Below are 27,500 nucleotides of genomic sequence, written 5' to 3'. Positions count from 1 at the left end.
CAACTAAACTAAAATGAAAATAAAGTTACTAAACGTAAAAAAGCTAAATTAAAATAAAGTGAAAATTTCATTATTAATATTTTAGTGAAGAAAAATTTAATATACCTCCACTCTCTCTCTCTCTCTCTCTCTCTGTATGTGTGAGTATAAATATATATTTTTAAAGAAATGATTAATTTTATTCAACAAGGACAATAAATTATACTGATTTCTGAAGGATCATGTTACACTGAAGACTGGAGTAATGATGCTGAAAATTCAGCTTTGATCACAGGAATAAATTACACTTTACAATATATTCACACAGATAACAGTTATTTTAAATCGTAATATTATTTCCCAATATTACTCTTTTTTCACTGTATTTGATCAAATAATTGCAGCCTTTGTGAGCAGAAGAGAAAACATCTTACCATCCTCAAACTGTTGAACGGTAGTGTATACGCATGCGACATAGCCTACATAAATGCAAATGCTAAGTTTTTGAGTGACTGTGTACAGCATGATCAACAGGGAATGTGACTTTAGTGCATTTTGCGGATTTCCGGACATTAATTAACTCGATTATGAATAACTTCCTATATTTCTGAGTACAAAAACCAATGCAGCAGCTGCAACTGATGAGATAAGAGCAACCTCAAACCTCACCGATAATCTGAGCTGTACTGGACCAGCGCTCAGAAACACAGCCCAATAAACTTTAGAAGCTTGTATCTAAATGATGTATTTACCAGCCCAGACCTCTCTTTCTACCTTCTTCAAAAGTGTGATTTTTCATTCAGTGCTAATTTGAGAAAGACAAACAGCTCGGGGCTTTCAGGACAGCCTGCTTGACATTTTCACAGCTTCAATTATTCACACTTTTGACAATACAGCCGACAGCCCAAAAGGGTACCGCCGCTAAATGAATAGAGCATGTTATTTTCTCTTTTCTCTCTTTTTCTGGCAGTTTTCTCTTTCCTGCTCATGTCCTTCTTTCTGTCTGTCTAGAATAAATTCCTCCTCAAAATATGGGCCGTATAGAAAGGTCAGAATCACCATATTTCACCATGAGTCAGTCAGATACAGTATGTAATTTGAGTACTTTAAACAAAGCGGCACAATATGACCAATATGGAGTGTGTTTCCCAAAAGCATCGTTAGCCAACTATGTTCGCAAGTTCCGTCATTATCAGCAGTTCAACGAGTCAGGATTTCCTGAAACCATCGTTCTAACGAACATTCACAAACAGGGGTGCGTTTCCCGTACAACGCCGTAACTCGATGCTTCACTACCAGAGTGCGAATTACCCCACCATAATTGGGGGGTACTGCTCCTTCACTTCTTCTATGACCATCATGGTCCACTACCATATCAATCCATACTGTGATCGCCAAGTGCAACATGTGTTGTGCAACACACATACAAGGTCTAAACATGCGACAAACTGATAATCAGTAGGCTACAGAATATCTCATTGTTATTATATATCAAAAAGAGAACTGTTTTGATCAACTCCCAAAAGTTAGAAGTTAAGTGCACTGAAATACCATTCTAATTACTAGTAAAAGTAATACCTTTACAAGAAGCCTATTGCCTATTTCAGGGTTTTTCCTGGCTCAAAATGAGGCAGAGGTGGTAAAATCATAATAATGTATTTTAATAATAAGATAATTAAATGTGTATTTTTCCCACATTTTTGTTGTTGCTGGAGCTTGGTACCTCTAGTGGGGTCTGGGGTCATGCCCCCCTGGAAGAAAATTTTGTAGATTTTAAAGATAAATTCATTAATCTGGTGCACTTTGAGTCACTCGAATCCACTATTAAAAATAAATAATCCACCCGCAAACCACCCATATTCTCTGATTTAGATATCTGCATCTGATCATCACATTACAATTATTCAAATTCTCAGTGTTAAGCATGATAATATGGTAACATATCACACTGAAGTAGGCTGATTTAAAATGAACATTTATTTAAAATAAAAGGCAAAAATTGACAAATTTTTCTTCTTTTGGCAAAATTACATTTCCTTAATAGCCTAAACAGAGGCTTTACTCCCTTCAAGCTTAAATTGTCAATGTTTCATTACATCACTGTTTGAAAACACTCAGAATAATTTTTTGTACCTTTATAAAGGGCATTTCCCCCTAATTTTATTAAATGTATGCTCCATCTTTCATTTCAAATTCTTAAATTTGATAAATATATTCAATTAAAATAATTAGACACTAGGCTGTTACCAATAAAATTAAATAATTTACATTGAAAAATTATAACTGTATTAAATTAGATTATTTTAAATATTTTTGAATATACAAATAAGGAATGTTGAAAAGAATGATACTTTATGAAACTAGCGTTTTGTCATTCAGCGTTGACACTTGCTTGAGAAGTTGAAGTCGTTCTCTATCTCCGTTGCTTCTGGCCACGGTGGTTAAAAATGGTACGGTCCACAATAGGGGTGTCTGAAATCGCTTTACATTAAAATGTTCCTACAGTGAAAATAGGAGTTGACTTGTATTGTAACTGTAATTATATTTTTTCACAATATCAGAAAAATTATCTGACCCCCCCAAAACTGATATTTCTGTCCCTTTGGGGATAGTAATTCGAACTGTAATTCGAACTATGTTCACTACCATAGTGCGATGCATCGTTGAAGAAATCAACTCGCTAGTCACGACTGTTTCCTGAAACCATATTGTCGCAAAGTGGTCGTTCAACCACGGTGGTTTATGACGTCACGCACGTGGTGGAGTAATAACTTATTTTAATGAATCTATTTGAAATCAAATTAATGCTAGATGTATTGATATAAATTACAGACATGGCGTCTGAGGACTATTTCTCATTTTTCTTTTATTTTGCTTTATTTTCAGATTCAATCATAGGCTCGTTCTTACCATAGACAGTAAAAGAAATGGACACAGCGACCCCATTGGATTCAACGGAGAAAAGTGAAGTCGATTAGAAGCACTCTCTTCCTGATGGCTGAGTGTACTGCGCAGACTCAAACTGAGCTTGACGACGTAGATGTGACGTGAGCAACCTGTGTGTCTTCTAGTAGCTGTGCCAAGCGAAATCTGAATCATTCCCTTCCGAAACTTGCAGAGACGGAGAGCGTGAGTAGGAGGTGTCCATGAGCTCCACGTCCCCCCAATCGCCCGCGAGCTTCTCCTCCTGTCTATACGGTAATCTCTCTACTGTGCGACAGAGAGTCGCGTGGTTATGACGCAATCGTTAGCCTATTTTTACAAAAACTGCTTCTACGGGGCCATAACGGAAGATACAAGGTAATGGAGCTTTTTATACATTTTCGTGTTTCTTTAGAAATAAATAATGGACAAATGGAGTCTTCAAACGCCTCAGATGTAAAGTTATTCGCTGTCAAAGTGACGCCAAAATCAATAGGAGTCAATGGAATGCTAACAGCAGGTGATGGTCTGCTAATCAATGGCGGCCCCCGGGGAAGCTTCAATGTTTTCCGAAACACTGCCCGCCTGGTTCTTACACACTAGAGCACGTTCGCACATGCGCACTCTTCAAAAAACAGTGCTTTAAATCTCTTGACAAACTCAAAGACGTAAATGACATTTGTATGTATTCTAAACAAAAGACACATGTTGTACTGAATGTCTACTTGCTTATTTTGCTCAATATCAGGATTTATTGAGTCCACATGTCATGCAATCTAGAAACTCTGCTTCTATCCACAGCTCGAGATCTGTCGCTCCAAACACACAACTCTGCGATGCTGTTTGCGAATGTTCGTTAGAACGATGGTTTCGGGAAACATCGACTCGTTGAACTGCTGATAACTCGCAGCGAGTTACTTGCGACCATAGTTGGCTAACGATGCTTTCGGGAAACGCACCCCAGCATCGCAAAGTTGTGTAGTTGGAACGACAGCTCTTGACCTGTGGATAGAAGCAGAGTTTCTAATTTGCATGACATGCGGATTTAATAAATCCTGATCTTGAGCAAAATAAGCAAGATGACATTCAGTGCAACCTGTGTCTTTTAGTTAGAATACATACAAATGTGCTCTACTATGTAAGAACGAGCCTATGATTGAATCTGGAAATAAAGCGAAATAACTGAGAAAAATGAGAAATAGTCCTCAGATGCCATGTCTGTAATTTATAGCAAAACATCAAGTGTTAATTCGATTTCAAACAGATTCATTAAAATAAGTTATTACTCCACCACGTGCGTGACGTCATAAACCACCGTGCGAATACACTTTGCGACAATACGGTTTCGGGAAACAGTTGTGACTAGCGAGTTGATTTCTTCAACGATGCATCGCACTATGGTAGAGAAGCAGCGAGTTACGGCGTTGTTCGGGAAACACACCCCAGTTCACACTAAATGCGTCTCTATAGCACGCATTGTGTTTATAGTGCAATTTATACGCGAAAATTGGGGTTTTTACGTGCATATGATACGCATGGGTAGGTTTAGTAGTGGTGTGGGGTGCGTGTGTATTACACACAATAAAGTGTGTATCAAATGCACGCAAAAACTAATTTTCGCGTGTAAATTGCACGATAAACACAATGCGAGTTAGAGACGCATTAACAGTGCATTTAATGTGTTTTTATAAGCTATAAAAACGACATGAAACAGCCCATTACTTTCATAATCAATTTCTGAGCGATGCATGAGAGCCTACAACAATGAGGAAATAGTTATTAATATTCCATATTTATGGCCTAAATGAAGTTGATTGAAGTTGAAAATGAAAGTAATTTCAGGACTTGCACAATTTCATTGTGACAAAAGATTATGAAGACAAACATCTTTGGAATAACGTGCAATTGACCATAAATGTCTATCAAGAAAATAAACTGGTTCACTTTCGATTTCATGTTGCCTTTAAGCAAGTTTCACCGTGGCAAAGTATCTTTTTGTTCTTCTATCCATAGTTTTCCCATCTACAATCCCTCTCTCGCAGCGCAGCGGGGGTTTGTAAGGAAAATTGTGTCATAAAGAAAACAGAACAGAGTGTTTCGACTCTTATTTTGCATCTCTCTCTCGTCCCAATTGATGCAACACTGGGAAATCTGGCAGTCGATCTACAGAACAGCTCGTCTTCATTTCTGTAGATATTCAATACGAGGAAGAGCATGAATAATGTAGATGCTCTGCTTTATCAGCGGGCCGCTTCGGTCCAGATAGTGTTATAGTCACAATGACACGTCCTTCACTTTTACACACAGCAGTCTTTCATGGGCAATTAGGCCTATTTGTCCTCCCGGATGTAGGTTAGAACCATCAGAGCTGTGATTTGTTTTATATAAAAATCACTGCTGGGATTTAGAAGGTCATTTGAAATCTAAAATAGCTCGAGGAGAGCGTTTTCTCCGGGGTCTGAGTGACACACCAGAGAGAACAGTGACATTTCGGAATTAACATCTTTTCTGCTGATGGATTTAACGACAGGACGCTTAAAAACAAAAACACAAATCTGATTTACTGACGTCACCGCGGCTCTGCTGCAAAACCTACTGACTTCATCATCTCGCTACTTTTACAATTCATGCAAAGTAGTGGGTAAAATAGGCCATTTTTATCATTTTAAAATATTATAGCTAATTCAAAAGGGTTTTTTTTAAAGAAAATAATACTTTTATTCTGCAAGGATGCATTAAATTGACCAGAACTGACTGTAACATTCATAAAAAGATTTCAAAGCTTTTGAATTTTTAATAAATGCTGTTCTTTTTTTACTTTCTATTCATCAAAGAATCTTGGTTGAAAAAAAAATGGTTTCCACATACAGTAAATGTGAAGCAGCACAACTGTTTTCAACATTGATAATAAATATAAATGTTTCTTGAGCAGCAAATCATCATATTAGAGTGATTTCTGAAGGATCATGTGACACTGAAGACTGGAGTAATGATGCTGAAAATTCAGCTTTGATCACAGGAATAAATTACATTTTAACAAATTAAACATAGAAACAGTTCCTCTAAATTGCAATAATATTTCACAGTATTACTGTTTTATTGTATTTTTAAACAAATAAAGGGATTTTTTTTTTTGAGAATAAGAGACTTTTCAAAAAAAAAAAAAAAAAATGTATACTGACCCCAAACTTTTGAACGGTATCATGTATAAATAATTATTGTATATATTACTAATGTATGTATATTTAAAAATAATGATATTTATTTACAATAATCTTGAATTAAGCTTTTCCACTGAATTCATTGCCTTCTCTGCGTGCAATGATAACTTAAAATGTCACAAAATGAAGTATTTTTGGGGACAGCCTTCTACGAGTGCGACTGTGTCTATGATGGAGCTGGTGTTCAAATCGAATGTGTAACATCACAACAAAACCAGATCAATAGTCTCATAAACACTGGAAGAAAGCCAATGGCCATCGTGGCGCACATTCATTTGACCGATACCACATTTCTGTGACCTCCACTTTATCATCGCCATCCTGCAATACAATTATTTGATTTAGAGATTTAATGTACGTGACTTTTTAACTTGTGAATTTGGACTCTCCTCCAAGAATGTACATGTACAAACATCAGTTGTTCCTAATCATAAACAACATTGTAGGAATACCATCATTAGTATAAACTTATTTTGCTAAACTGAGCAATGCAAGAAGTAATTGTGCATGTGTAGTGAACCTCGTTCACGGCCTCAAGACAAGAGATCATCGCTTCCAGTTCGGCTTCTTTTTTTTTCTTTAAGCACAAGCGCATATTGAGGCCGCTAAAGCAGTGAGGTGGGGCTTATTCAGGCCAGGGGAAAAACACCACACACACACACACACACACACACACACATGCTTACTGAAATAGTGCTGCTAAAGTGAATGTTAATTTGGTGGCATAAAGACACAGCTGGTACTGCGAGACGCGAACATTGTGTCACATTTCAGCTCACAGAAAGAGCTCTCAGCCTGAGCCCTGTTTAAATATGAGTAAGCGCTATTGAAAAGGCTATTGATCTGGCTATGATTAGCAGTCCATTCATGGCCTTTGCTGAGACTGTTGGCCCTCGCTCTCTTATTGACTCGCTGTGATGCACTGACTTCCGCCCATTCAAGAGAAGCCCGTGTGTGTGTTCACAATGGCAGACTGAGATAAGATAGAGACTTCACTGCTGTTTGAGGGCTTTCCTTTGATAAGATTGTTTGGAGGTTTCTAATGAAAGCCAGAGTCAATGTTTGAGCGGCCATCAACAATATAAAGCAACACTTGGAGTTAATAAGGCCATAGTTGAAAGACAAAATACTACAAATCTGTGCGTTTAGTGTCGAGTTTAGAGCATGCAACAGATCTCCAGCAATACTGCATGCACAAATTAATTTAATCTCAAACTTTAAAGCCGCTTTAACATGCGCTGACACCTCGGCTCTGTTCCAAGACACCTACAGAATTATTAAAATAATGTTAAATGAAGTTAAATACATTTAAATTTAGTTAATGCAGTAGGCATCATGAACGTTAAATGAACAACACTGGTAACACTTTATTTGAAGGTAATGTTTACTACATGTACTTACTATAGTAATAACAGTAAATTATGCATAATTACAAGTAACTAACCCTAAGCCAAACCCTAATCGTAACTCTATAGTAAGTACAGTACATGTAGTTAATTAATATTACTCAGTATTTATTTGAGTAAGTACAATGCAACTACGTCACCTTAAAATAAATTGGGTAACACTTTATTTTAGTGTCCTGTGTTTTACAATGTACTTACTATAGTAATAACAGTAAATTATGCATAATTACATGCAACTAACCCTCAGCCAAACCCTAATCCTAACCCTATAGTAAGTACATGTACTTGCTTAATATTACTCAGCACTTAAATATATAATTACACTGTAACAATGACACCTTAAAATAAAGTGTAACCATAAATTGTAACCAACATTTGTTACAGCACTTATTAAACTAGGCTAATGTTAATTTATAAATACACTATTATTCATTGTTAATACATGTTTGTTCATAATACAACTTAAAATACTATAAGTATGTAGAAATTAACCTTAATCAAGATTACTAATAAAGTATTGTTCATTGTTATTTCATTATAACCATTGAATTAATTAACACTAAGCTACAGAAACTTATTGTAAAATATGACCATAATAATTGTGCACCTTTGAGCAAAATCTATAGCAGCATTGCATGTATTTTATTTAATAATTTGCATTAAAAATGGATACCCAGTATTTGCGTACTATTTAGAAAGTTGCATCATCTTCATAACTTCATATAATATCTTCGTATCATCACCTCTTTCCCCTGGACTTCATGCGAGATGTTATTTGTATGACACACATTTGCTGCCTAAGTAGAGCGCTCCAAATCTGTCACTAATGAGGCTCTACATCAGTTCAGATGCCGTGTAGATGTAGAGCAATGCAGTCTTAGCATTACTTTTCACTTTCATTGATCGCATCAGGACACTCAGCTACGGTCAGTCAAGTTGCAAAAAACAAAAAAAAGAGAAAAGAATAAGAAACATGGATTAGACAATCTTAAGTCTGTAGACTAAGGGCCGGTTCATGCAGTAAAAACACGAGATGCGGTTAAAACTGCGACAGCTGAGTGCATGAAATCACCCCGATTCCAGACATTATTCATTTACTTAAAACTTAGCAAACTGGCATCTCCGGTTCTAATGAAAAGATTTATCTTGAACTCTGTCATGGAAACTAGCATGTAAAAACCTTAATTAAACAATAATAATCAATTAAAAATTAGTTTATGCATGTATGATATTACACTGTACCCACATTGGACCCGCGGTTTGGAAAACGGATGGATGGATGATTCAGTTACAGACGCCACCTTCTGGTCAGACGCGGGAATTCATTCAACGTGCGACTGTCACAGTGCATTATGGGTATTCTATTTTGCATTTGCCTGAAGAAGACCCAGCAGGGTCGAAACGTTGCCTTTATATTAAATATGGGAGTTTAAAGCAGTGTTGCGGACATTACATTTTTTCACTTATTCTATTTTCTAGCCATTGAGTGTACATCGGTTATACACTAGTTATTGCAGTGCATTGTGGGATTGAATGAGTTCACTTGATGACTGTCCCGTCAAATAGCGCCCTATTTAAGGGTATAGGGGGCGAATTCGGACAAATTCCAGTGAAGCATCCAACACTCCACACTTCGTTCTTTCGGTTAATTAAGTGCATCATCCGGGAATTTTCAGTGTGAACACATGCACTACTCGCTCCATTTATACAACAAAACAGCATAGAATAGTGCATTTGTACGCAAATTTGGACGCAGCTGCTGCAAAAGATGGTTAAAGGCATCCGTCTATCCCATGTTTACACTGAAAAACAATGGAAAAGTAGTGCAGTGGAACTAAACATGCACTTCAAATGTCCCCTACAGCATGTGTTGTATACTGTGCATATTGTGTATTCTGTTGGATTACTGTCTTTGTACTACATATTCTGCTGATATGTGGTATGCAAAATGACCTTATGAGAAATGTAATTTCATTCTCCCATGTCTGGGCTGAGTGACAGTGAAGTGAACTTGAAGGTGAACGTGTATTTGCAAGTGTTTGTGAAGAAACGAACAAACTATAGCTAATAATATAATGGGAACACTTTACAATAAGGACTCATTTGTTAACACTGGTTAAAGCATTCACTTAAATAGCATTTATTAACATTTGTTAAAGGCACACTGTGTAGAAATTGTGTTTTTGTCAAACAGCGACCCCTAGAGTCGCTGTGGAATACTTGCACTGTCGTAAATAACTAGTAATAAACTAGTTCGTGAGGCAAGCTAGGCAATAAAACATAACGCAAAAAACACGTAAGAGAAACGAGTGTTTGTTAGCAAGTCTGTTAACAGTTCTGATAATCGAAAGCTAGCTAGACATATGTGGAAATTATTGGACTGGTCTAATTATCAGCAATGGATGAATGAACAGCATGTAAAAAAATGACATACTACAAGCAAGCGCAACAACATACAACATAGAATGCAAACAAGTTTACAAATAAGAGATTTATTTACTGGCCACTTCATGCGTTTTCTCAGATCGGATAGCTATCAGATTTATCAAAACGATTCTATTTACACCTGGTCACATAAATGTGTTTTTGCGAAACGGATTTAAATCCGATCTTCAATTCCCGCGCTATATGCGGATTTAATGGAGTGCACGTCACCGAAAGCAACAGATATGAGCTGTGTTTCATTGATCATCAGCTAAAATTTCAAAATCAAAGACAGCAATAAGAGAGAGCAGCAACAGCCCTGGAAGATCATTACGGTTCTTTACTTTTAATGATGATGATTGTGTGTTAAGCGTCTGCGACTTACTTTCACTTTGATTTGTGATAGTTTGCTCGTTGTCTTGATGAATATATGCTCAGCTGCTCATCTGCGGTGATGCGTGTTCCAGTAGCGTCGTCATATCTGGCTATAACATATAGCCTATAACACACTCTCACAGTTTTTTTTATTATTTTTTTAGCATTTTTGTGAGGAGTACAATTTACATATGTGGTTTCAACAACCAGATGCATTTACACTTGTCCAGTTTCGTCTGGAATGCGGCCCAGATCTCCTCCTGAAGTGGTTTGAGCGATCGGATTCAAATCCGTCTTGAATGCGTTTCGGAGGGCATTTACACCTGGTCTTTTCACGATCAGATAGCTATCCCATCTGAGAAAACGCATGAAGTGGCCAGGTGTAAACAGCCCCCATGACAAAAACATACGCACGAAAGCCGAAAACAAACGCTGGTTGGCCTCTCACGTATGCCGTAAAGCAGTCGAATTTTGTAGTTCTTTTAGTGCTTGGGTTACTACCCGAACCCCGAAGTTATGTAGTGCCAGTAAAAGCGATACAGACCCTGTCAGGCTATGGCAGACGTGTCATTCAACCTAATGTAAGGCTACGTTCACACTGCAGGCTGAAACGACCCAATTCCGTTTTTTTTGCCCCTATGCGACCTGTATCTGATCTTTTCATGACAGTCTGAACGACACAGATCCGATCTTTTCAAATGCGACCCAGGCCACTTGGGTATGTGGTCCCAAATCCAATACATATACGATCTTTTGAAATGCGACTTCAGTCTGAACGGCCAGGTCGCATGTATCCGACCCGCACGTCATTGATACGCGAAAAACGTCATAATTCTGCGTTGAAGTAGTCGTCGTTTTGAAAACGGACTGCATATTCGTCAAGCTGAGGTAAATCTGCCGAACGGGTCGACCTCGACGAGCCTGTTAATTAAAAAAATAAATAAAAGCCCACGGCCACCATCATTATATATGACTAACGTTATGTTAACTTATTTGTGCTGATATTAGATAGGTCAGCGGCTGCTGTCTGGCTCTTGTGAAACGGTCGCTGCGCGCGCTCGTGTGTGTGTGTGTGTGTGTGTGTGAGAATCACAGTTAGTTAAAGTTTAGCTACTTCCGCAAACAACAAGTGACGTCGTTGACCGTTGAGTTCTGCGCATGCGGGTCACTTCTGGGTCATTTCACGTTCACACAGGAGATCACAAAAGGTCGCATTTATTTGGAAATGTGAACGGCCTTGCAAAAAAATTGAGCATTAAGCCCTGCAGTGTGAACGCATCGATGTACCATCACAAGGGGCTTGGAAATATATTATGAAGGTTGAAAAGCTACATAGTGTTCCTTTAATGTTAGTTAATCGTTCATGTCAGTTCACAGTGCATTAACTGATGTTAACTTTTGAATTTATTAATGTTTTAGTATGTGGAGATTAACATCAAGAATAATAAATGCAGTAGAAGTGCAGTTCATTGTTAGTTCACATTGATTAACTAATGCAGTAATGCAACCTTACTGTAAAGTGTTACCAATGCAATATTATGCCATCATAAATTAAACTGAAACACGTTGCTATAATACAGCACAAGCTGAAAAATTATGCATTGCAGTATAAAATGCAGCAAAAGCCAGGATATCTGGGTCTTCTGCGAGTTTCTAAAACAGTGCATGCAAATGTTCCCAGAGAAGAATCAAGCATGTGCCAAGCCATCAGCCTGTTATAGAGCAGTGTCACAGACGACAGATGAAACTCAGAACAAACGAGAGCAAACACAACTATATGAGCATCTGAAAGCATAGACATTCGTTATGCAACACAGTGATCAGTATAGAGTTATAAAAGTTGTGGACAAACTTTCTGATGTGAACGTCATGCAATCACAAAAAGGGGCATTTTGCAAAAAGAACAAGACCAAGAATGATGGAGCTGGAAGCACAAACACAACGAGTGGAGCTGCAGCTTCAAATCTGCTCTGTTCATCCATTATCTTAAAGATGTCTGTATGACCAGACTAAACGAACTGAATGAAACCATCACTGGCTTAAACAGCTTCAGTCACGTCTGATGATACAGAATCACAGAACAGCTTCTGGTGGAGAGTTCAGTTTGAACAAAAAGCATTTCCAAGGGCTTATTTTAAAAGAAATACAGCACAAATAATACTTATATTGACCTCGTGAGATGATCAAACTGCTTTTCTGACCGAATCAAGCCCTATATTTTTGCATTTTGATCGTGAAAAAGACGTCAATGTGTAAAACTGCACATATTTCAATTCATACAGCGCTTTTTAAATTCATACAGCAACACAAACATTTTACTTTGGTCTTTACTGAAACTATTCTCGACTTCCTTGGAGAAATGCCTCGATCGATCGGTCAGAAGACCATCTGAACCCAAACTTCAGCTTCAAACCACAATCAGTCTCTGTGAATGACCATCATTGACCCCTGGAGCCGTGCGGATCACTGTTATGATGGATGGATGCATTTTTTTGGGCTTCAAATTCTCAAGTACCATTCACTCCCATTATAAAGCTTGGAAGAGCCAGGATATTTTTTAATATAACTCTGTTTGTGTTTGGCTGAAAGAAGAAAGTCATATACACCTAGGATGGCTTGACGTTTATGAGTAAATGATGGGATGATTTAAATTTTGGGGTGAACTAACCCTTCATGTGGCTACTAGCTTTCTTAAACAGCTCTTGTCATCATTTAATAAGTCCAAGTCGACTGAACACTAAAGTCATTCAAAACTAGAGCAAAACCAACACTCATCATAATGCTGTTGTGACCACCGGGCTGTTTAACCCCATATATCGGCCAGTGAGATTAGACTACAGTGGTCATTTTCCCTTCATTCAGCGATTATTAACTCAAATGCATCAACTAATATCCTCGTGTCTGTGTCTCAAAACATTATTAACGCACTACATAGTATTTGCGTTCCGTGCAGCAGCATTTTCGATCATCGTAGGAGCGTTTCGACTCAAACGGACCAGGTAGTCTAGGTAGTCAGCTGACTAGGTTTTGAGACACAGCCCAAGCCCCTCATCAGACAGAAACACACACGGGTTTACTTGGCAAAACAACCGCAGAACACACACACCGGCACACACGCAGCTCAACTCAAACCGCGACAGCTTCTGGTGTTCTGATATCTGGAGGTCCAGGAGATCGAGGGGTTTTACCTGTGATGTTCGGCTGACTGTCTTCCGTGGCTCCTGAGAAACATTAAACTTCCCAGCGATGCTCTTCGTCTCAATGTGAGCTCAGCTCGGGCTATCAGAGGAAACACGCCGCATTTCTCCGTAAAATCACTTTATCTCCGGCGAACGCGAAAACGAGCCACTCTGATCTCCATCACTGCGAGATTCATCCGCGAGGGGAGCAACACCAACACTGAGAGGAGAGACAGAGGGATGTGTGTGTGTGTGAGAGAGAGAGAGAGAGAGAGATCTATGTGCGTGTGTGTGTGTGTGTGTGTGAGAGAGAGTGAGTGAGTGAGAGAGAGAGAGAGAGACAGTGAGTGAGAGAGAGAGAGAGAGAGAGAGATCAGCACCATGGACAGCGACACCCATCATTCAGTTTAGAGACGTTTAGAAAGTAAATAAAACATGTTAGACGCGTTACATGTGTGTTAAATCAACCTGCCTCTTTCATGTAATTACAATTTTTTTTGCCAATAATATAATTTTAAAGAAATAGTTCACTCAAAAATTTAAAGTCACATCCATGTTCTTTTTTAAACCCGTATGACTTTCGTTCTTCAGTGAAATGCAAAAGATGTTTTGAAAAATGTTCACACTGCTCTTATTTATACATCCAATAAAAGGAAAAAACACTATAAAAATATAATAGATGTGTGATTATACAACTGTAAAGTCTTCAGAAGTCATAGCTTTGTGTGAAAAAATGTAAGATTTTTAACTTTTTTTTTGCTCACTAATTTCTTTTAAATAAAAATAAAAACGTATTAATATTTACATTATTATTAGGGTAACACTTTATTTTAAGTGTAACATAGTTACACCATACTATATGCACTTATTATAGTAATAACAGTAAATTATGCATAATTAAAAGTTACTAACCCTAAACCAAACCCTAATCGTAACTCTATAATAAGTACATGTAGTTAATTAATATTAGTACTTATTTGAGTAAATACAATGCAACTATGTCACCTTAAAATAAAGGGTTACACTTTATTTTAAGGTGTCTTTGTTACACAGTCATTATACATTTAAGTACTGAGTAATATTAATTAACAACATGTATTTACTATAGAGTTACGGTTCGTGTTAGGGTTAGTTACTTGCAATTTTGTATAATTCATAGTTATTACTATAGTAACTACATGTAACATATAACAATGACACTGTAAAATAAAGTGTTACTAAATAAAGTGTCACCTAATTTTGATATCAATCTTTTATGGGTTTTATGTATAGTCTACTATTTTATCGTATTATAAAGTGGGTTTGCTTTTCAATCTTATTTTATATAAATTATGGTATTTTATTTGTTTCCATGTGAAGTTCTTGGTGCTTATTGCAATACTTTTTTTTATTGTAAAGCACTTTGAGCTGCATATTATTGTGGTAAAATCTATTTTGCATAAACATCTCCTCCCTGAATGACAAGTAAACACAAAATTAACTACAGCAGAGTTGAAGTTAGAAAGTGAGGTTTTAGCTTTCCTTGATGTGAAAGAAAGAACGAACTCTTACTTTTGCTAAACTTATAAACCCGCCTCTAAAACGACACATAAACAAAAAGTAAATCATACGTCTCTTCCTGCTGAAGTGGGTCGTTCTGGAACAGAATATCAACGTGTACCAAAATTTATGCTAATATTCAATATTCAGACTACATGAGACTATACCAGACCAGTGACTGGAGGAACAGGACAGAAGCGTTTTAATGTTTGTCTAGCCTGAGTTAAACTGAACACTCTTGTCCTGACAGACTAATGCTGGATATTCTCCAGTCTCTTGTTCAGAGTACAGCGTGGAATCAAAAACACTCGGTCTCATCTTCATCTGCCCGTGTAGAAGCGCGCAGGTCGTGACACACACACTGATGTCTTCTGGGAGGAGATGTTGGGAATGATGTCAGCCGTGATCTGAGGAGCTGAGTGAAGTGTTTGACTCATTTGAAGTGATTCGATGAAACCATGCTTGATGTATTTGGATGCAGAGTGAACTGAGTTAAAGCAGGCATCTAAACAAATGCACAAACATGTAGGCTACCACTTGCATGATACTTGGAAATCTTTCTAGGTTTCTTCAAGCATCTTGGAGACGTTCCCGCAGTTCTTCTGGATTTAGTCTGTCTCAGTTTCTTCTGTTTCTTCATGTAATCACAGACGGACTCAATGATGGTGAGATCAGATCATACCGGCTGTTGTCAGACTCCTTGTGCTTACACAAATCTCACTGGATTATTACAATTAATGGCAAAAAGAATGTTTGGAAATGTAAACTGATATTTCCTACTGACACATGTCGTGGAAATTCTTTCTAGACTTTAAACAATAATTGGAAGACAGCTGGAAATTTCAAAAGTTATAAAGATCTTTATTTCATGCAAGAAAGGCCCTTCGCACATCAGTCAGAGTCTGATATGAGAAGCGCACTGACTTCTCCTTTTTGCCCAGCTTATATGCAGAAAACTTATCACACTTATTCTAACACCCCTTTATACGCACACACTTACACACATATGTCATTAAAAACAATTGAGTATATATTTTCCAATGCAACACCTTTGCTCTTAGTGCAAGCGAGCTTATCTGTATTTAGAAAGAACAAACTGTCCTTTCTGCAAATGTCATTTTGACCTCGTTCTTCAGCAGTAAGGAAGAAGATGATATGCAACTTGCAGTTTCTTTAACACCATGTATGGTATAAGCTGGCTAGAATAAAAATTTCCATTACACACACTACAGCAAAAGATATAAATAACTGACTTAAAACCATTTTTTTTATGTTATATTAACATGCTTAAGACTTTTGCACAGTACTGTTGTTACATGCCTGCCCCTGTTTTCTTTTTATCTTTTATCTTTTGAGTTCTAGGACTGACTCCTCTTTGGTGGGCGGGATTGCTCTAATGAAGATCAGCTGCACCTGTGGCAAACTATTTAAGGAGTTCATGGATTTTGCCTAGTTCTCTCTCATTTGTGTTTTGTGACTTTGTTTGAAGAGTGGGTTCTTGAGTTTGTGTTCCTATATGATTTCCACAACTCTACCAACCTCATTTCCAACTGTTTATTGAATTGATTTTGTGTTGATAATTACTTTAATTATCTTGTGTTTGAACCCTAGACATTATTTGTTAATGTTAAATAAACTTACAATTTCTTTATTTGAATTCATCTTGTCAGTTGTCCTCTTTATGTTATGACTTTGAGCTCGTCCGGGATCAATAATGGTTTGGATTTGGGGTTTTATTTGTTGAGTGGAGTGTGGAAAAGGTTATTGGATTATTAGAAGTCTCCGGTTAGGTAGAGTGTTCCAGCTGGGTTGCTAGTCAATCCTTCCAACGGCACACTGTTTGTTTGTTAGTTTGTTTTGTTAGTTTGTTGTTTTTGAAGGTATCCCGGGTGGAGATGTAATCTCTGTTGGGGGTACGCTATTCAGGGCCTGGTTTTTGCCAGGTGACATGAAGTTCAGCGTTTAAAGTGGCCCCGAGCCTGGTAAGCCTTTGAAGATTAGAGTTTTTTTTTATTTTTATATAGTGTACCGGAGTTGCTGTCTAAGATATGTTCAATGGTGTGTTTTTTTTAGCATCATTGATTAGTGTTGGGAACTTGTGAAATTGTTATGTTTGAGAGAGCAGGAATTTGTCTCATGCCCACTTTCTTCAAGTTGGTAAGTAATTTTGCACCAGTAACCAAAATTGTTGGTATGTCAGTGTGTTGGGTAACATGCAGGGTAAGTGATTGACTTGTTGACTGGTGCAGATTAAAATGACCTTTTTAGTAGCTTTGTGGAAATGGAGTTGGTCAAAAGTTTAAATCCTTTTTTTTTTTGTGAAATATATTTGAAAGGATACTTTGGTGTTTTTGGGAACTCCTAAAGTTGCTACTGTTGTGAAGGCGTAGAGTTTGGTTGCTGCTCATTATGATATAGAGCTTACTAGTGCTGATAAGAAACTTAAAGAGTCGATCTTAAAAAGTTTAAAGGGCACTTTAGAGGAAAAGAGTTTTTGGTGGAAAATTACAGGCGCTAGGTCCCATTGTTGGCAGTGAAGTCAAGCTGAAAGAGATGGCGTTACGGGAAAAAGAGTTGGATTTGGAGTTAGTGAGGTGTCGTCTAGAACAAGACCAATTAGCTTTGAAAGAGAAAGAGCTGCAGGGAGAACTTGAGATTAGGAAATTGGAGGGACAGGAAAGGGAGCGTGAGCATGCTTTTGTCCTTAAAAAAATGGAGCTGGAGTTGGCAGGTCGGAGGTCTGAGGGCCAACCACCTGTTTCACCTTTTGTTGTTCCCTCCGAGATTCCTCAAAGGGTAGAGCAAGTTTTTGATATTGGGAAGCATATATGGTTATATGGTTCCTCCTTTTTCTGAAAAAGAGGTAGAGAAGTATTTCTCCCACTTTGAGAGAGTTGCTACTACACTGAAGTGGCCTAAAGAGGTTTGGACGCTGCTTTTACAATGTGTGCTTACGGGTAAGGCTCAAGAGGTTTATTCAGCACTTAGTTTAGAACAGAGTGCTGTATATGATACTGTCAAAACCTCCATTCTCCATGCTTACGAGTTAGTGCCCGAAGCATATCGTCAACGTTTCCGAAATTACTTTAAAAGTGAGAAGCAGACGTTTGTAGAGTTTGCTCGGGAAAAGGAGAACTTGTTTGATAGGTGGTGTGCTTCTAAGCAGGTTGAGACCAAAGAACAGCTCAGGGACTTGGTTCTTTTAGAGGAGTTTAAGAATTGTGTCCCAGAAGGTCTAGTTACTTACCTGAATGAACAGAAGGTTTCCAAATTATGTGATGCAGCCATTATGGCTGATGAATTTTCGCTAACCCATAAAGGGTTGTTTGGAAATCGTGACCTAAAAAGAAACGAGGGGTTGAACATCCAGTGTGTTTCTTTTCCAAAAAGTTCAATATCCATCAAAGAAACTATTCTGTAATTGAGAAGGAAGCTTTGGCATTGATTTTGGCTATTCAACATTTTGAGGTTTATTTGGGCAGCGGCAGTCCGATTAAGGTGATGACTGATCACAATCCTTTAGTCTTTTTACAGCGTAGTTGTACCACCAACCAGCGTTTAATGAGATGGAGTTTGTTTCTGCAATCATATCCTCTACAAATTCATCACATTAAAGGAAAGGAAAATGTTTTAGCTGACGCACTGTCTCGTCTGTAATGTCACGCCATGTTCCTGCCTGTGACCTTTGGGCGATTTCTAAATATGAATTCTTTCATAAATGTGGCCCTTTGTGCGTGCTGAATTCCCATTTACTAGTAGGTATTTTTTTCTCTTTTATTTAAATTGGTGTAGATTTATTTTTCCTCATTTTGGGGTTATGTTTATTAATTGTATTAAATAATCCAGATTATTTAATGTCTTGTGGGTGGAGGTGTTATATGCCTGCCCCTGTTTTCTTTTTATCTTTTATCTTTTGAGTTCTAGGACTGACTCCTCTTTGGTGGGCGGGATTGCTCTAATGAAGATCAGCTGCACCTGTGGCAAACTATTTAAGGAGTTCATGGATTTTGCCTAGTTCTCTCTCATTTGTGTTTTGTGACTTTGTTTGAAGAGTGGGTTCTTGAGTTTGTGTTCCTATATGATTTCCACAACTCTACCAACCTCATTTCCAACTGTTTATTGAATTGATTTTGTGTTGATAATTACTTTAATTATCTTGTGTTTGAACCCTAGACATTATTTGTTAATGTTAAATAAACTTACAATTTCTTTATTTGAATTCATCTTGTCAGTTGTCCTCTTTATGTTATGACTTTGAGCCGGGTCGTAACAACTGTATGTTAAAATTGTCACTTTTTGAGGGTGAGCAAAAACGCACCGTTTTTGTGTCTGTCCCTTTAAATGCAAATGAGCTGCTGCTCCCGGCACAGGGGGCGGAGCTTCAAGAGCTCTTGTCCTTTTACCTCACAATGACATGCACTAATAATCTCTAAAACTTTTAGCCTTTTATGTTCAAACCGGATTCAGACAATGATGGAGAGACTCAACAACATTTCTGAATGGTTAGTTGATGAATTTATGTAGCTTATGTGTAGTTATCTTCTAGTCATTGATTAGCATATTCTGTCTTGATAATCTATAAATCGTGTTCCGGGGGCGGGGTTTATGTAAATTTTAGGGTTAGTGATGTCACTAACCCGGGAGGAATGTTGTGTAGTCTCTACCAGCCGTTTGTTGTAGTCCTTAAAAAGCGATTTCTTTAAAATCAAATATCTCCCTTTGCTTTGAACTTTGAGCGTTGTAACTTTGCAGATGTTGTTTATGCTCAAACAGCAACATTACACACTAACTAAAGTTAGAAAAGTGAAATCATAATCAACCACCCCTTTAACAACTACCGTACTAACTATTAATAAACAGTAATTAGGAGTTTGAGGCAAAAATCATAGTTAATAGCTAATAGTAAGAATTGGACCCTGATCCAAAGTGTCACCAAATAAGTATAGTTTTCACTTTTTTAATTACACAATGACAAGAAAATGAAGATATTCCTAAAGTGCTAAAGTTAGGCATTGCGTAGTAACATATTTTAAGCATCTTTTGAAATGCGAAAATTACCATCAAACTGATTTGTGTCATTTGATCAAACAAGATGAATATTCGAGAGAAATACAAACCAACTAATGCTGCAAAAAATCACAGAATCCGTCAAATCCACTTCCTGATGTTTGTCCCCTAAAATGATGTCACTTCCTGCAGGATGATGTCATTAAGGAACTGGCTGTTTTACAAAAAGAAGGATTGAAAGTAATATCAAGGAAACGCATTAATAGATAAAAAAAAAAAGAATCGATAAAACAATATTAGCAAACAAGTTATGTTTAAAACCTTTCAAATAGAGAAAGAAAATAAAAGTGAATGTTCACTGTTCACTTAACTTTCAGAATATGTTATAGAGAAGTAACTAATATGATTTCCATCATCAAAAATATTGCAAATTAAATACTTTTAAAAAATGTACAGCACACCATTGATCCAATTACGGAGGTTTTCTGTTTACCGAGAGGTTTGAGAGTCTGAACACACACGTGTTCCTGCTCCTCTTTCATCTGTGAAGAAGCTTTTCGCCTCGAGCTGCCAATAGGAATCAGTCTCTACAGTCTACGAGTGCTTGCTTTGGATTAAATGCCTGACAAACGGAACATTTTTGCATACTTATCCTTTTGACTCCCTTCTCTCTGCAGAAGCTGATGGGATGAAGTGAGATTCAATCCCAACCTTTCCGTTTGATCCCACCTCAAACATATTTAAGCTCTGTCCTGAACCAAACTCTAACCCTCAAACTTCTACTCTAGTCTGGATTATCCTGAAGCGACCCGAAACAGAGTTTACTTCTCGAATATTAATGAATTTACGTAACCGCAATAAACTATTCATCTCTTCTTTGGTGATTGATGATGGAGATTATTAGAGTGATGGATATGTTCAGATTATATGCACTAATGTTCAAAAGTCTGGGGTCGGAAAGATATTATCTAGTGAGAACTTAATACTTTGATTCAGCAAGGACTCATAGGATTTATAATAGTACAAAATATTTTTTGAACTTTCTATTCATCAAAGGACACTGAAAACAAAAATATGAAGCAGCACAACTGTTCTCAACATTGATAATAATCAGAAATGTTTCAAATCATCATATTAGAATGATTTCTGAAGGATCATGTGACACTGAAGACTGGAGTAATGATGCTGAAAATTCAGCTTTGATCACAGGAATAAATTACACTTTACTATATATTCACATAGAAAACAGCTATTTTGAATTGTAAAAAATATCTCACAATATTACATATTTTACTGTATTTTTTGTGTGTATTCCTTTCTTTCAAAAACACTAAATAAAACATCCAAACTTATGAACGCCAGTGTCTGTAAAATGCATGTATGTGTGTGTGTGTGTGTGTGTTCAAAAATTAACATTCTGTCATCATTTACTTAAATATACATATTGTAAATATAAATATCCATCCATTTCAGCTGCATGGAAAAGGGGAGTTTCACAGAAGAAGAAAAATAAGAACATTTCGAACGACATGAAAGTGAGAAAACGGATTTAAACTGAGTGAACTATTCCTTTAAAGTTTATTGTCAATATCTTTTGTTCCGTGTCCAATAATCTCTCTTTTGCACACACACACACACACACACACACACACACACACACACACACACACACACACACACACACACACACACACTGAATGAATTCAATATTGAGTGTTTTCCTGGTCAATCACTCAGTCATCAGTGTAAACGGTGCCACAGGCAGAGAATTGAGCTGCATCTCACTGTCACACCAGCTCTCTCTCTCTCTCTCTCTCTCTCTCTCTCTCTCTCTGTGTGAGGAGAAGAGTAAGTCAGTAATCAACAGAAACGCTACCATGCTAATCAATGCATTCAATGAAAACAAATAAACAAAAACATATCATTCAGTCTGATTCACTACCTCTGAAACAAAAACAGGCCAATCAAACCACATTTTACTTTGGATAAAAGCATCTGCTAAATTAATAAATACAAATGTAAATGTTACTTATTAAAGGGAAAGTTCACCCAAAAGCCACCCTAGTCTTTTCTTCTCTATTGTGACGTATATCCGAGTGAACCGCTTCTGGAACAATAATAAATGTGGGCGGGGCTTGATTCTGTCTGTGAGGAATTGATTGGATGGTTGTGGTTTGCTATTGGTGGATCTCATGTGAGTGACAGGTTGCCCCGCCCTCGTCATCAGAGAAGAGAAGAGATGCTGCAAGAGGGAGGGGAAGTTATTCTGATTTCAAGATTACAAGGAAAATTTATTTAAAACAATAATGATGTGCACCGATAAATACTGCAATATTCCATAAAAAAAAATAAGAATTGTCAATTTTGATTTCATGGTAACTTCAACTGTGGTAAAATCCCTCTAATGCATGGCCTCTTGTGGCTCATTGCTTTAATAAAACACAGCAACAGAAATATGATTATAGACACCAATGTTAAGTAAATAAATACATTAAATTAATAATAAACAAACAACTTCGAGACTTGAATGTGTTGTGCATTTATTCCCCATTATCAACAAGTTCTAAGCACAGCTCATCTAATAGAGAATTACTCAGAACTATAGATGTTTACTCTCAAAAAACCCTGGAGAATTATTTTATGCTTTATATCATATATGCCATTTATTTTATTGTGTTGCAGCTTACTTTAGTCAACTTTCCTTTGTTAAATGTGCTTTATAAAACATGTTACTTATATTTACTATTCACAGTCTGATGTGTTTTGTGGAGAGATTACCATCAAGTAATTCATATCCAATAAACTGGAAATAATAAAACTAGACTCACAAAACAACAGTGATTCTGTCTTTGTTTACTCTTTGAGATGTATTTTTAGCACATCAAATAGAGAGAGAGATGAACGGAGATGTCAAAACCACATGAAGAGCTTATGTGACGTGGCAGATGGTTGTGAGACACACGAGAACATCCGTGTTCCGGTGGGAACAGCTGTCCTCCACCAAATTCAGCCCAAATCCGTTTAGTGACAACAGCTAAAAATGAGCTCCAACAAACTATACTTTTAGGTTAATGTTTTTAGGATCAAAGATAGGCATAAACCCATAAAGATTACACTGAGATTGCTAAGACAGAGACGGTGCAGCAGCTCTAGTGTTTTAAATGCTGTATTAAAACAATATTTTTTGGAGCTTCCCTTCAATAATGCAACCATATTGCATCCATGGGATTATAAACACAAAATATGACTGAATAAAACAACTTGAGTGGAACATTACTGCAATATTCTAGACACTTTTGGGAAGAAAACAAAACAAAAAAACATGCAGAATATTTCATTTATCCTGTCAGATTGAAGGAAAATGTTAAAGGATTAGTTCACTTTCAAAAGAAATGTTGCTGATAATTTACTCACCCCGATGTCATCCAAGATGTCTTTCTTTCTTCAGTCGAAAAGAAATGAAGGTTTTTGAGGAAAACATTCCAGGATTTTTCTACACAGAATGGACTTCAATGGCAACCAACAATACCAATGTTCACAGAAGGTTCAAATGTCCGTCTCAATGCAGCTTCAAAGTCTCGACACGATCCCAGTCGAGAAATAAGAGTCTTATCTCGCAAAACTATATACTTTTTAACCACAAATGCCCGTCTTGTACCATCTCTGAGATGCGCCACGTATTAGGTCATCACGTTGGAAAGGTCACGAAAAAAATAAAAATAATAATAATAATAATAAATTAAAACAAAGATGTCGGACGATTTTGAAGTTGGAGGAGAAAATGAGATGACATTTTTCGCCCTTCCCTAGCTTTTTGAACCGGAGAACACAGACAAATAACTCGGACAGATGACGTGACGCGTGACCTTTCCAACGTGATGACGCAATGCGTGGCGCATCTCAGAGATGGTACAAGACGAGCATTTGTGGTTAAAAAGTGTATATATATATATATATATATATTTATTTATTTATTTATTTTTGAAAATGACAGATCGTTTCACTAGATAAGACCCTTATTTCTCGACTGGGATCGTGTCGAGACTTTGAAGCTGCATTGAACATTGGTATAGTTGGTTGACATTGAAGTCTCTGTCTGTCCATCCATCCATCCATCCATCGTTCTGTCTGTCCATCCATCCATCCATCCATCCATCCATCCATCCATCCATCCATCCATCCATCGTTCTCTCTGTCCGTCCATCCATCCATCATCCATCCATCCATCGTTCTCTCTGTCTGTCCATCCATCCATCCATCCATCCATTGTTCTGTCTGTCTGTCCGTCCATCCATCCATCCATCCATCCATCCATCCATCCATCCATCCATCCATCGTTCTCTCTGTCTGTCCATCCATCCATCCATCCATCCATCATCCATCCATCCATCCATCCATCCATCCATCCATCCATCCATCCATCCATCCATCCATCGTTTTGTCTCTGTCTGTCCATCCATCAATCCATCCATCATTCTGTCTCTGTCCATCCATCCATCCATCCATCGTTCTCTCTGTCTGTCCATCCATCCATCATCCATCCATCGTTCTGTCTGTCTGTCCATCCATCAATCCATCCATCATTCTGTCTCTGTCTGTCCATCCACCCATCCATCATCCATCCATCATTCTGTCTCTGTCTGTCCATCCATCAATCCATCCATCATTCTGTCTGTCCGTCCATCAATCCATCCATCCATCCATCCATCATTCTGTCTCTGTCAGTCCATCCATCCATCCATCCATCCATCCATCCATCCATCCATCAATCCATCCATCATTCTGTCTGTCCGTCCATCCATCCATCCATCAATCCATCCATCATTCTGTCTGTCCGTCCATCCATCCATCCATCCATCCATCCATCATTCTGTCTCTGTCCGTCCATCCATCCATCCATCCATCCATCCATCCATCCATCCATCCATCCATCCATCATTCTGTCTCTGTCCGTCCATCCATCCACTATATATATATATATATATATATATATATATATTTTTTTTTTTTTTTTTTTTAAATGACCGATCGTTTTGCGAGATAATACTCTTATTTCTCGACTGGGATCGTGTCGAGACTTTGAAGCTGCATTGAGATGGACATTTGAACCTTCATTGAACATTGGAATAGTTAGTTGCCATTGAAGTCCATCCTGTGTAGAAAAATCCTGGAATGTTTTCCTCAAAAACCTTCATTTCTTTTCGACTGAAGAAAGAAAGACATGGATATCTTGGATGACATCGGGGTGAGTAAATTATCAGCAAATCTTTTTTTGAAAGTGAACTAATCCTTTAAAAGTGATTCTGCAACAACTCTGCTCACTTTTCTTGGATACAGGACTTGTTTTATCCTCCTTTCTAACTGTATGTATCTCAGATATCATATCCAGTGTAAACCAGATGAGCAGCGTAACAAAAGGCAAATGGTGTTATTTCTGTCTCTCTCTGAATGTGTTGTTTCTCCATGGGCCACAGATGTCAGATCACTCAAGGTAAGCCTGGCTTTAAGCATTGTTTAATATTTCACATTTTCAGTAAAAAAAACTATAAAAAAACCTTGACTGATGCAGGCTGGAAAACATTCACATCTCTGCTGTCCATGATGTGCAATAAACAAAAGCATTAACCTGGCTGTCTAAATCATGACAGGACAGTTGAGTTACATTGATCTTAAATAAAGCTAATTGCATTGACTTTAGTCTTTACCTCAGGTGGAACAGATCTAAAATCTCACAAAACTGAAAAGTGTTTTTATTATCATTGCGGTCTTTTATTAATTCACTATGATCTATTTCAGATAAACCCACCTCTTAATGGAACATACATTAAGTTTTATAAACTCATACCAATTAATAACCCCTTTGCATATAAACGACAACTTAGAAGGTCATGATTTAAAGTGCACCTAATATGGTTTTCGAATATGACCTAATAGAGATGTTTGTGAATGTAAAAGCTCTGCAAAGTTTCAAAGCTCAAAGTGTAGATAAATTGAGTTTTTGTCTCCTAAAAGAAAGAAGTGATTCTGAACTGAAACGAGTCGTCAGTAATTCCAGTCTCACTTCCTGATGATCCTGTAGGTTTGGAACTAATTTGCATAATTCCAGCCTCTGCTCTTGATTGGCTGATTGGCTTTTTGCCCCGCCCTCAAACTCTGTAGTTTATCTGAGACTGGAAGAGTTTGGTTCGTGTTGTTCATGTGGAGAAGACGCTGTTTTCTGCTGATAAAGCAAATCCACTTTGATGAGATTGATACGGTAAAACCCACGCCATCGTTACTGTTCGCATCACTGTGATCAAGAGCTGAGATTCAGATATGATAATGAGCGTTTGGTTTCTGACCAATCACAGCAGACTTGGCCATCTGACCAATCAGAGCAGAGCAGCGCTCAGAGAGGCGGGGTTTAGAGAGACTGAAAAGAGGTTTTGACAGATTTAACACACACCTGTATTCACACTAATTGCTTTAACACATAAAAGAGCACTTACAAATTCACAGTTTAATTTTGTGCAGAGGCATCACAACCATAACTTTACTCTGCTTTTCTTACCAGCTGCTTGTGAGACCGACCAAAATGCTTCATCTCGCCTTGTTTCACGGTCTGACTATAAACTGCACTATCCACACCTCTTCATGAGCTCTCAGTGCTCTTACAAACGTCTCTGTGCTTTTCTCATTCATTATCACCTCCAAACATGCACTTTTACAGCAGCAAAACACATCTCCTCTCAAAGCCACGATTCAGACTCACACAACACACACAAAACACAAAGAAAGGGTTTTTAGGTTGAGCTTGCAGTCATTATGAGATGATTTCAGGAACATAATAGAGATGTTATTAGTTTCAGTTGTCATGAGAGAATCCTGTCTTTAGATTAATAGTCCAGACACTAAAACTACATCTGTCAGCAGATACACATGACCTTATATTTAAACTTGAATTAAATATGAGTGAAATTGCTTGTTAGGTACAGAGTACGGGAAGTGCGTATTTGATTCACAGAGAAAGGTGTGTGTGTGTGTGTGTGGGAGCCGAATCTAATTACAGCAATGCAGTTGGAAATAAAGACGGAGGAAAGCGACTCAATGCTGTTCCCTCGTTTCAACAGGGAATGTCAGCAGAAACAGAGATCAGCGAAATGTGCCAGCTCAGTTCTCTCCTGTCTTTATATTCATGCACTTGATATAAAATATCAGGTGTCATTTGCATGACGCAACCTTTGGCCCACTTCGCTGTGTACTGTAGTATATTTGAGTTGACATTTAGTGAAAGCTGCTGGGCAAATTTCTGCATCACTAGAGGCAACAAATGAACAGCAAAAAGATTGATTGTTTCCAAACACTGTCTTCTGCTCACCAAGGCTGCGTTTATTTAATGAAAAACACAGTAAAAACAGTAATATTGTGAAATATTATTACAATTTAAAAAAGCTTTTTTCTATGTGAAT

General features: G+C 37.5%; 1 protein-coding gene across 1 annotated transcript in view; it reads right to left on the bottom strand.

Moving 5' to 3' along the window:
- The window catches only part of dlgap4b (discs, large homolog-associated protein 4b), a 143,402-nt gene extending 129,701 nt beyond the window's left edge, over positions 1-13,701 (bottom strand). The window contains exon 1 of the mRNA XM_084128848.1: positions 13,516-13,701. The gene's annotated coding sequence lies outside the window, so the exon portion shown is untranslated. The remainder of the gene's footprint in view (positions 1-13,515) is intronic.
- Between the last annotated feature and the right edge of the window lie 13,799 nt (positions 13,702-27,500).

This window comes from Abramis brama, assembly GCF_963993115.1.
Source record: "Abramis brama genome assembly, chromosome: 11".
NCBI lineage: Eukaryota > Metazoa > Chordata > Actinopteri > Cypriniformes > Leuciscidae > Abramis > Abramis brama.
The sequence above is the reverse complement of the archived record's forward strand: the minus strand, read 5'-3'. Positions and strand labels throughout refer to the sequence as shown.